Below are 11,599 nucleotides of genomic sequence, written 5' to 3'. Positions count from 1 at the left end.
AACGGACAACTTTCTTACTTCATTGCATCCTTTTGGGTTCAGACTCCTTTAGTGATGTTCCCCCCCTCTCTGCAAATCACTCTTCCAGAAAACATCTCTAGGTTGCACTATCTTTACTCCTTCTATATACTATTCTCACATTAGGAAAGATCCTAACGTGACTCTGTTGTTTCCAGTATACCTTGACTGGATAGTTTTTTGAACATAAGATAAAATGCAACCTTTGAAAGGCTATTTATCTGTCTTCAGAAAAGGTCACGGGAAGAATGCCATAGAATTTTTCAAATGGTTCATCCATCAAAAATGCAGCTCCCCATTGATTCTTCCTGAATTGTCAATTTCCAAAAAGCCTCAGGGACAAGCCTCATTCTGTGAGAAGAAATCCTTGAAAAGGAAAAGGATGAAGTAATAAATGAACTTTTTTTCTGGTGTTTTCCTTCGGGAAAGATAGTCAACTTGCTCTTAGCTTCAGGCAATAGCATTTCATGAGCAGTCTGGGCAAAAAGAATTTGTAGTGATAGTGATAATGTGAATTTGGCAATAGAGTTTTTAAAAAAAGTCACTCCCTAAATATGAAGTCCCTATAAATGATCTGTGCTGGAGAAAACTATCAAAGTCCAGAAAGAAACTTATTTACCTCAAAGTAGATTGTTAAATACAGTGTCATATGTTGACCAAATAAAATATTTTTCAAAAGGAAGTGGAAATGTTATAGCAAAATAAACCTCCCATCTGGGTCCATGAGCCAATAAACTAAAATAATTGAGCAAATCTCCTAGATTTAATCATTTCTAGTACTAAAAATAATTACATTTCATGAGTGAAGGTGATTAAGAAATACACTAGAAGGGTTATTTTTTATAGCATATTACCTGTCCCACACAGAACATGTTTTGGGAAATACAACTCTGCCCCTCCCCCATTGTCACCCTCTTAATTTGACACCATCCAGGCAACTGCTGCCATCACTTAGTATTTGTGTATTTGTTCTAAGTCCCATGGGTTCCAGATTCCAAACTGAATTTTACCTTCATGGACAAGTTCCACGGCAACTAATGACAGTATCGGGGTGCAGAGCTCAGCGCGGACACAGTCCATGTGAGACCTCAGCCCAGGTCCAGCAAATACAAAGGACGCATGGTCTGTGTGGTGCACACACATGAACCACACCGAAGAGTGATGAGTTCTGAGAGAGAAAGTGGAAAGTGCGGAGAGGACCAGACCCAGGCTCTAGCTGTGTCATGGGAAGTGTGCGGCCCAGGTGAGCCCAAGGGGCCGGTGGGAGTTAATCCGGGGTATAACACACACAGACACACACAAACTGCACATACATGCTTGTGTGCATCCAACAATATGCACGAAAAACACACAGGCACACATAACATACTCATGCACCCACACATAATACATGACACACGTGGCAGTGCATGTGAGGTGTGCATGTACACACTCAAAACACAGGTATGTATGTCTACACACCACACACAGGTGAGAGTAGAGGAGCACGTTGGAGCATTTTCCAGCCATAAAATCTGCATAATTAGAGAGAGGTTGAAAGAAAGCACTGCCTGAAAGAACTGGGGTTATTGCTGGATTTCAAAAACGAGAAGGAACAACAGGAACTTCTTTCGCGTGCTGTAACTTATTAACCATGAATTCTTAAATGCCTGCCATGGGATGACTGGCCCTGCAGCAGTAGGTGAGGCCTAGTCTACCAGGCCGAGGAACAGGGGAGCTGATAATCTGTGGGTTTGCTGGGCCTGACTATTTGAAAGGAAAGGAACTTGGTAAAAGATCAAAGGTCATGTAGGAAGGATAGAATTTTTAGAGACCAACTTGAGTCAATTCAGCTCTCTTATCAATACTAGGATTTTAGCCCAGATGTTATAAAGATATAGAAGTGTTATTCTTCCGCCTCTGCAAACTGGCTTCCAAAAGCTGCAGTTTTTCATTCTTGGAAGTTTCAATTAGATCTTTTTATATCTTCTATCTCTCTCCTCTTTATATGCATGTTTTCTTTACACTAATTGGCGTATGTGCAAGATTATTAACAGCTATTTTAAGGTTTCTCTGCTCCTTCCATCATCTCTATCATTTCTACGTTTTCATTGGTTATTTTTTCTCCCGTAAGTACATGTTCTCTTCTCCTTCCCATGCCTGGTAAGCTTCAACTGGAGGCGTGCTGGGCTGCACTGGATTCTTGCAGAGAACGCGGACCTTTGTCCTGGCACACAGGCCATTTTAGTCTTTGTAAAACTGCTCTGAGGTTTGCTGAGCTACATCAAGGGCAGCCTTTCCACTAGGGTTGCTTTAGCCCCACAACTAAGCTGTGACCCTTCTGAAGACTCTAACCAGGCCCCTGCTCTTTTGCTCTGGCCACTCTGGTGAAGCATGCCTTCTTCCCAACCCCGAGTAAGGCCCAGGCATACAAGGCCCAGGCATGCTGGGTCTGCTGCTTTTGGCCACTTCCTGGAGGTGGATCCCCCAAACTCAGATGTGGAGGTCAGTTCTAGTCAGGCCAGAGGAGACTCTCTGATGACCTCAGCTGCTGCCTCTTTGCAGCTCCTTCTCTACAGAACTCTGCCTCATGGATTTTAGCCCCTTGGCCTCCTAAATTCCATCCTCAGTGTCCTTGAGGCTGTGGTCCAACTTCCTCTCCATGGATAGTGGTCTGGAAATTCCTGAGGCAGAAATCTGAGGCAATTTGGGGCTGCCCCTTGTTCTTCTTTTCTCAGGAACCTCTCCCCTGGGCTGCCAGCTGTCCAATGTCTGAATAATGTTGTTCTGTATATTGTTCATATTTTTACACCAAGAGAGCACCCCTGTAGCCTAGATACTTCATCAACTGAATGAAGATGAAGTTTGAACCAAGGTCTGCCAGATAGACAGATGACAGATAGATGAATGGATATAGATACAGTTTATATATAAACACTCAGATTTATTAGCAAGCATCACATACAGTCATACAAAGTATCGATAGCTGTGAAATATTCTCTCTCCCTGACTTCAGTTCAGATGCACCAACCAACATCATGTACAGAAGGCTTTCTCTCAAGAGACATCACAGGGTCTGACAACCAGTTCTGCAAGAGGCAGGATCTTTTCTTCCAGAGATGGGACCAAACGTCTCCTGACCTCAGGTACAGCAGGGATAGTGGCCAGCTGGGTTTTACTGTGTGCTGACATACCATTCTTCTCCAGCCAAATATCTACAACCCCACAGATTCCAATACCCCAAAACTTCTGTCATTTCTTATAATAATAAAGCAACTCTAAACTGTCAGTAGGAAATAGGATTATTGTGTGTATATTATATGCTGATCAGCTAACCCTACCATGTTTATGAACACAAAAGGTACAGTATTTGTGAGGAAGTAAATACCCAATATATGACAGAATACAATACAGTAGGAATGAATGAAACTATAGGTTTCTGAGATGAAGGAAAATAAATATTGGGAGGGTAGACTAATCACTGGGTTACTTTTCCTCTAATAATACGTAGCACTATGCATCTCTCATCTGGCTCCAAGGCCATATCATACCAGAGTGGCTGGTAAATGAGTATTTTGACCTCAAACTATCCAAAGTCAAAGACGGATGGATCCTGCAGCTATATACTCAGAAATGGTGGGGAATCTTCTTGGGATTTCTAATGTTAGTAGAAATATGGTGGCTTCTTGCAAAAGGGTGGACAGAGAAGCACACACAGGCTGCTCAGAGGCTACCCAGACCCCTGGCCTCTTCAGGGGCTACTGGTCTCCCCCAGCTGTTTTTCCCAGGGTATATGTGTGTCTCCAGGACTGGATAAAAAGGTCAACATCTCTCTCACTTAGAGCTTCACCAAGTGCAAAAATCAACCATGGTAAATTTGTAAAAGCATTTACGTACGGAGTATAGTATCGTTTCACTTTTCTGCTCCCCACATAAATAAAAGAGCAATTCATCTAGTTTTCTATGAGCCGGGTCAGAGAACCCTGGACCACACACCAGGAACTCAGTACCAGTTTTACCTTGAGTTCCTTCTCAGAAAACAACAGGCACATAAGCAATGGTTTTGGTACTATAATAAAGCAGTTTTCAAACATGAAAATCAGCACTATCTAAAAAATAATCTACACAAACCCCAAGACAAGCATGTCTGAAAAAAGTTTTATGCTGATCAAACCTGCTACTGAATGGAAGAAATACAGAAAGACAGATGGAAGGAAGGAAGTCAGGCACCTTTGCTAAAGAAGCCGTCTTCCCACAAAGTCTGTGCCTCTGAATGACAATGCCTGGTTTGTATTTTCTGGGTTTTCCCTGCAGCTACTTCCTTAAGAAAAAGAGAAACTCTGCATCCCGCTTTCAGTCAAACCATATACGGAAGAGTCTCATCAGGAGATTTTTGAGGCTCATGAAGCAGAGCCTAGAAATACCTATTAGCAGAGGTCTGAAGTGCATGATGAAAAAGTGCATATATATGACTTCCCTTTTAAGGAAAAGAATTTCCTGTGTCACTCTTGTCCTGAATGTGCTTTTTCTTTTTTTTTTTAATTCAACAGCTCAAAGCACACTTGGAATATACATTTCATGCCTGCTGACAGGTGAAAGGGGAGTCAAATACAAACATACTAAGCTTACAGAGAGTGGAAGAGGTGTTTACACCAAGAGTTAGTATGTTTTAAAAACAAAGAGAATGTATTCTATGTTTAAGGTCTGATCAAATGTTTCTTTTCCTATTAAAGCACTGGTAGCTTCAGAATACATACACTTCTTTCACCGAGACAGAGTATTAATGATATCCATGTAACTGCAGTAGTACTACAGTTAATAATGTAATGAATTACATGGTATAAAAAGTATGATGTAACAGTGGATACAAATTAATGATGTGATGTGATGGTGGCATTACTATAATTAATAACAGTATTATTAGTTATACAGTATAATAGTATTTGTATAACAGTGGATTTAATTTGGACAAAATTTCCACTGTGATTTAGTATTATTACGATTAAAAATAGTATGAATAGTTACACAGCATTCATAATGTTATACAACAGTGGGTACTAGAGAAGGACATCCACTGTGACTAGGTATTGCTATAGTTAATGAGGGTATTATCAGTTCTCTTGTACAAACAATGTTCCATTTGTGACTGTGGTACTCCTACTCTTCCCTCAGCTCCCTCTGAGGAAGAGAGGCAGAGGAGAGATCATTGAACCAACCTTCCATTTAACATTCCATTCTCTGAAAATGCTGGGTGCTGTTGCACATATACCAAATTTCAAGAGTAATTTATAACTCTCTTTGCAGCTTCAGGAGGGTAGTTGCATCTCTTTTAGGGAAATCAAACACTGGACCTCAAACAGATAATGAAAATAGTTGATATTAAATAACGCATGACTGTCCCCTGAGAAAAGGGCCAGTGACACAAAAGAAATATGATTTTTGCTTATTGGATATTTAAAGGTGTGGAAATTATCATTAAATAACACATGATCATAGGTCATTGATGATTTTTTTACCCTAAATTACTTTTTTTCTAAATTTTCCACAGCAAGAATATATTAGTAGTTTTAACCTAATTTCTTTTTTTTTATAATTTTCTAAAATGACCATATACATTCATAGTTTTATAGTTCTAAAAAAGGGACTCAGGCTTAGCATGGGAAAGCGGAGAATGCCCACATTTCACAGATTTGAAACCGACAAAGAACCATGGCAGAGACCACAGGCTCTCCCTACAGATAGTCATAACCAGGCTGAGTGAAGGTCAGGAACCAAGTCAGCAGGCAAGCCAGGCTGGCCCAGGAAGCCGTGTTCTAGAAAGGAAATTAGTACACGCTCTTCTTAAAATCTGAAAATACATGTAATCTGTAAATACGCACAAGCAAAACAACGTATCTCATATACTAACACAAAGAGAGAACATGAGCTATATTTTCACGTTACTTGCTGTATGGGTATCTAGGCTTACAGAGCAAACACTTCTGCTGGTTGGCTGTCAGATGTACTTTTGCGTGCATGCGTGCATGTGTATGTACGTGTGTGTGCGCGCGCGCGTGCACATGCATGCCCTCACACATGCGAGCGTGCTCACACACGTATACATGCACACTGGTGTGTCTGTAGCTCCAGATTCCAGAGTCTGTTAAACTTCATCATTGTCTATGAAAAATCTAGACAGCACCACCTCCCAAACAAAAGAGAACAAACAGCTTAGAATGTTTGCAAATCACCGGTTCTTAAAGCAGCGACCTGCTAAAGCATGAAGTGTTAGGAGCTGCCTTTCCCTTAGGTGGGGCTGATTTATAACGAAAAATTACAAATCTGTTCTCAAGATGTAACCAGGATGGATTCAAGAGACTCAGGAGAAAGCTGGCTAGCAGAGATTATCTTCAAAAACTCCATCAAAAACTCCCAGGTTAAGAACCATTTCTCTTATCCCTAGAAACCCCACTTTGGGTTCAAATTCACCTCAACGAAGAGGTTGCTGTCAGCTAGTGGTGCGCTCAAAACAGGAGGAAGACTGTCTTAGCTCTGGGAAGGAAAAGAACTGCCTGGGCTCTCAGCCACGCTGGATCTTTATGTTGCCTGCCATAAACAGGGGTGCTCAAGATCACCCCACAAGCAGAGGGGCTCCCCAGTGTCCACATGTCAGGGGTCCCACTCCCTTCCTCACCCAGGGCAGGAAACAGAGAGGGCAGGGGTAGTGAGCTCCCTCCCGCCACCTCTAGGCAAAGCTCCAGACAAAAAAGCATCAGCCATCAGCGTCATGTTAGAACCAGCTGCAGAAAGCATCAAACACCAAGATTGAACACCTTAAAGATTTAAGTGGGAAGTACTTCTTATGAGGAGATATTTGTCGTAAAGATCTGATATCTAGCAACATGAAATACATAGTTACTACGAAATGTAAATTAATGCATTTAAAGCAATATGTAGGATCCCTCCCTTGCGTGAAATCCTGGTCTGCCTTAACTCACCAGTTAACGGGTGTGTCCTCTTTTTCTTTCATTTATTCATGCGCGTATTTGTTCTTTCATCAACTGAAGAGCGGCTGTGGGCCAGACTCTGTCACATCATCATCCACACACACAATTTCAAGCGATCACCAGTGCCAGGGGTTTCCCCAGAAATCTGAGGAAGAGAAGAGCTCATTAAGTGTCAGTGGCCGGGGGCGGGGGGGAAGTCCCCCTCATCCAGAGAGAACAGGGAGTGTGAGGCCCCCTGGAATAGAGGGAAGGATGTGAAGATGAAGCCTGAGGTGAGAGGGAATCTGAGCAGAGACAGAGTGTGGTGCCAGTGGTGTTATCAGCCACATTACAGTTTGAGGGCTCATCAGAAAGCCTTGAAAATCCACTGGAGCATTTAAATGTAATAAGAAATGCAAGTGCAGAACAGAAAAAATGAGCATAAAAAGCAGGGGACAAGCGGCGACATAACACAGAGAATAAGCAACGACGAAGTGGGGGAAGGATGAACGGGTGCGGTCGGGAGGAAAAGCACTGGACCGACGGGGAGGCTGGTGAAGGGCTCCACCTGCATGGGGCCGGGCAGGCGGGCTGCTGGGGAAGACGCCGGGTTCGGGCTGTGCTCTCAGACTGTGTTGACTTTCTCACTGTGGCGAGGGGGGCCTGAACACCCGAATGAACTGCCAACCTAGGGCTGGATGTGCTCTGCTGAAGCTCTGACAACGGGGCTGGGATTGGAGACAATTTGTAGATCACATATGCACAGGAGCCAGCCCAAGACACAGGCTAAATCAGATCCCGGAGGTGAAAATGGGCAGAGAAGTCTGAGGCGTCAGCCATGAACTTGTCTCAAGTTGAGGGTCAGGCAGAGAAGCCTAAGCCAGAACAAGAGACTAAGGTGAAGCAAACGGAGCGGCCAGAGCAGAAACGTATGCTGGGGAAAAGCGAAGGAACGGCGACCAGACAGACTGCATTCTGCTGAGTGCAAGCGCAGTTGGGGCAAGAGGCACCCCTTCCAGTTCACGACCTAAAGAGGGAAGTGACGTGCAGTGTTAGTACATGAAAAGTGAGTGAGGAGTGAGCAACGGGCTCCAGGGCTCTCTTTCACGAGGTGTGGCTGTGGATGAAGAGGGAGAGAAGCTGGTGGTGGGAGTGGGGGTGAGAGAGGCTTTTCTCCCTTCAGCAAGGGATGGACAGCAGGTGGAAGGCAGCCCTTAGAGAGAGAAGCTGGGAACAGGAAAGAGAACTGTGCCCAATGTTTGTGTTCCCAGAGCTTAATGGGGGGGAGGCATACGCAGAGACGAGAACTGGCCTGAGGCTGGGGAGGAGGAGAGGACCAGCAGATTCAGATCCACCTCAACTTCTGGAGCTCCCTGTGCAGACCCTAGAGAGCTGGTGGGCCCCGGGCTGCAGTTTGGGTCTGCAAAGAAAGTCTGAAGATGGCACTGGCCCACAGAATGCCTACAGGCATGGCAGCTACTCCCCGTCCACAGGGCTACCTCCCTGGGCCTCCGTCCCTGCGAGGAATCTTGAGGTTTGCAGACCTGGGCTGTGTCACACCCAGGCCAGGACCAGGATGAAGAAGGTGCTGTGAGCATCTCTCCAAGGGGGCGTCCAGCACTCATCTGGGGGCAGGGTTGAGATCCCCAGGCCTCTGAGGAGAACCCCAACTCCCCAGGACAAATAAGATAGACCCACTCCTCCCACCCAGCAAGTGCCCTCCACAATAACTTTCCTTAGTTATAGTTCTTTCTATAATATCTGAAGCCCAACTGAGGGGTTCCCATCATGGCTCAGCGGTAATGTACCCAACTAGTATCCATGAGGACACGGGTCTGACCCCTGGCCTTGCTCAGTGGGTTCAGCATCCAGTGTTGCTGTGAGCTGTGGTGTAGCTCGCAGACACGGCTTGGATCTGGTGTTACTGTGGCTGTGATGTAGGCCAGTGGCTACAGCTCCGATTCAACCTCTAGCCTGGGAACCTCCATATGCCACACATTTAGCCCTAAAAACAAACAAAGAAACAAAAACCAATTTGAAAGCATTTCCAGGGAGAAAAGGACATGCATGGGTATGGAGGTGGGAAGAGACATCTAAGATTAAATGCCACCTGCATTTCACTACAAAGATTCATTTCCATTTTTTTAAAGAGAGGTTTACAGTAACTTTATTCATAGTTGCCATAACTTGGAGCTAACCAAGATGTCCTTCATTAGATGATGGATAAATTCAGATAGTGGAATGTTTTTCAGTGGAAACCTGGAAGCCTGAAGCTGTGAAGACCCATGATGCTGGAGCACACAGTGAGGGGAGGTACCACTAGGAGGCAGGAAGAAAGAAGAAGGTGACTGACGTTTGCTGACCCCATACGACAGCTGCTTTTAGCATCTCCTAAAACCTTCACAACAGCCCAATTAAAGAGACTTTGTTGGGTCCAATTTGCAGGTGAGGGGACAGTGCCCAAGGGAAAGTGGGGCCCGGATGTGGGAAGTGGGGGCTGAGGTAAGGACTCCGGACTTGGGAGTGATGAGAGCAGGAAAAGGGAGCTGACCCCAGGTCAGATACCACACTGACCACAAGACAGGGCCCAGTGGAGAAAGGAGAGCAGGCTGCACAGGAAGACAGGGGTCACATGAGCGGGACACCGTGCCAGTCCTCCTCTGCTCCATCCAGGGACTGCGGGTGTGAAAGACTCACTGACCATGGGGTCAAGGGGCTGCTGAGAAGGGGCCTAGGCTGATGGCCACAAAAAGACACATGTGTCTCAAAGTCACCCTTCTTCTGGGCAGCAGCCTTAGCCAGAGGAGGAAAGAGCTGACTAACTCCACTGTGCATTTGTTTCCTACCTGCCCCCTGTAGGTGTTCTGGGGGTGGTACTAGAAACTGTTATGGCTATCCTGCTGGGATGTGGTCATTCCCAGGAAGCAGTACAGGGATGACGGGACGGCGGCCCACAGCCAGACAAGCCCATTATGGAGATGAGAGCTACTGGGGGCTTCCCAAGAAGCAATTTCAGGGAAAACATCCAAGAGCCACTTAAGGGGGACATATGATAAAGATGAATGATAAAAAGGACAAGATAGTGAATCCCAAGAGAGGTAGGCAAAACCAAAGCCATATAGAGAGAGATGGACGCTGATGGGTACAGACCTACACCAGAGGGAGACATGAACAGTAGGCCAGTGTTTACAGCCAGTACGGATGAAACTCAGGCATTTCATCTGGAATTCAGGGTTCCAAGTATTTATGCAGTAAGTTTTAACAACAACAACAAAAAAAGGTGCAATAATGAATAAAATTTACTCATCCCCGAAACAATGTATTACTCTTGTCATTAAGAAAAAAAAAGAAAAGAAAAGAAAATGAAGACCCAAGTAGTCCAGTGTCACGTGATTAGGCCAGGACACAAGCGCACTTAGGAAGAAGCACCCCCTTCACGGGATCTGCTGGTTAAAGGTTCACTTCCAATTACAGCTAAATGTGCCAAATGTTCATTCCAGTTCAGCAAAAGCTTCCTCTGAACTGTATGGATTTATTTCACATTAATCAGCTATTGTACTCAACATGCTAGGGTGAGAGGAGTCGTTTACTTGATCAAGTCAGGCGATACGGAGCACAGACAGGCGTTATTAATACCACTTATCATCCCAAGCTCTTAGCTTGCTAAATATGTGAATCTTGTTACCACGTGGTTATCAAGGCAGAGTTATGAAACGCCCCAGGGCCGACTCTGCAAATGCAAGTCACATATTCTGCAGGAGGTTCTGGAAGAGGGGCTGAATTCTATTCCAGGAAGCAGAGGAAGTGTCACAAGACAGACATGCGCCAATTTGAACTGCCAAGTGGACCTCTTCCCATTTTACATACCCCGTGGTTTCTAAATAATGCACATGTCAGCTGCACGGATACTAGACGCCACTATGGGTTCTGACAGGCTGCCCCAATTCCCATCAGTCAGGGCCCATGTCTCCCAGGAAACTCAAAGTGAGATTGGGGAAGGTAGCCAAGTGGTTGGGACTCAGCTGGAAAGTGGATTCTGGAACATCCAAAGTCTGAGAGACTGGTTCAAATTGAGAGAACTATGGAGAGAGTCTGGAGAACTGACAGGGGCATGGTAGGATGAGGCAGCTTCCAGTTAGAAGGCCATACTCAATCCAGCACTCTTAGAATGGCCTTTTTGATGCAGAAGTCCAGATGCTAAGGAGAGAAGCTCTGATCTCTCAGTAAAGAAGGAACACTCTTGCTCTGTGAGCCTGGGGAGGTCAAAAACTAAGTTGAAGATGAGATTATTTCATGTGGGCATATTCTTCAAGTCCTCCTCTTTCTCCTGAAGGCCAGCATCATCAGCACACACTGCCTTCATTTCTGATGCTTTCATCACACCATTTTTCTATCAGACAGAACAGTCATTTCCCAAAATCTCCAACCTGGATACTTTGTTCCCAAGATATATCCATTCCCTCGTATTTTCAATACGCCACCACAGCATGACTGGGATGTTTTAAATTCACACCTTCCCAGCTCACACTTCCATCCCACTAAAGGATCTGGTATGCCTGCAGAGCAGTAAATTTCAGTTTTTAAAATTGTTGTTCTCTAGTGCTTGTGAGTCATGCAAAGGGCAATGGCTTGATGGT

The 11,599-nt window shown here is 44.9% G+C and overlaps 1 long non-coding RNA gene across 1 annotated transcript in view; it reads right to left on the bottom strand.

Annotated features, from left to right (window-relative positions):
* Positions 1-11,599, bottom strand: part of LOC102157904 — a 39,855-nt gene that overhangs the window by 6,436 nt on the left and 21,820 nt on the right. Inside the window, exon 2 of the long non-coding RNA XR_002336444.1 lies at positions 6,975-7,128. This is a non-coding gene — a long non-coding RNA (uncharacterized LOC102157904). The remainder of the gene's footprint in view (positions 1-6,974; positions 7,129-11,599) is intronic.

The sequence above is a fragment of the Sus scrofa genome, chromosome 10 (assembly GCF_000003025.6).
Source record: "Sus scrofa isolate TJ Tabasco breed Duroc chromosome 10, Sscrofa11.1, whole genome shotgun sequence".
NCBI lineage: Eukaryota > Metazoa > Chordata > Mammalia > Artiodactyla > Suidae > Sus > Sus scrofa.
This window is presented reverse-complemented; position numbering and strand designations above follow the sequence as displayed.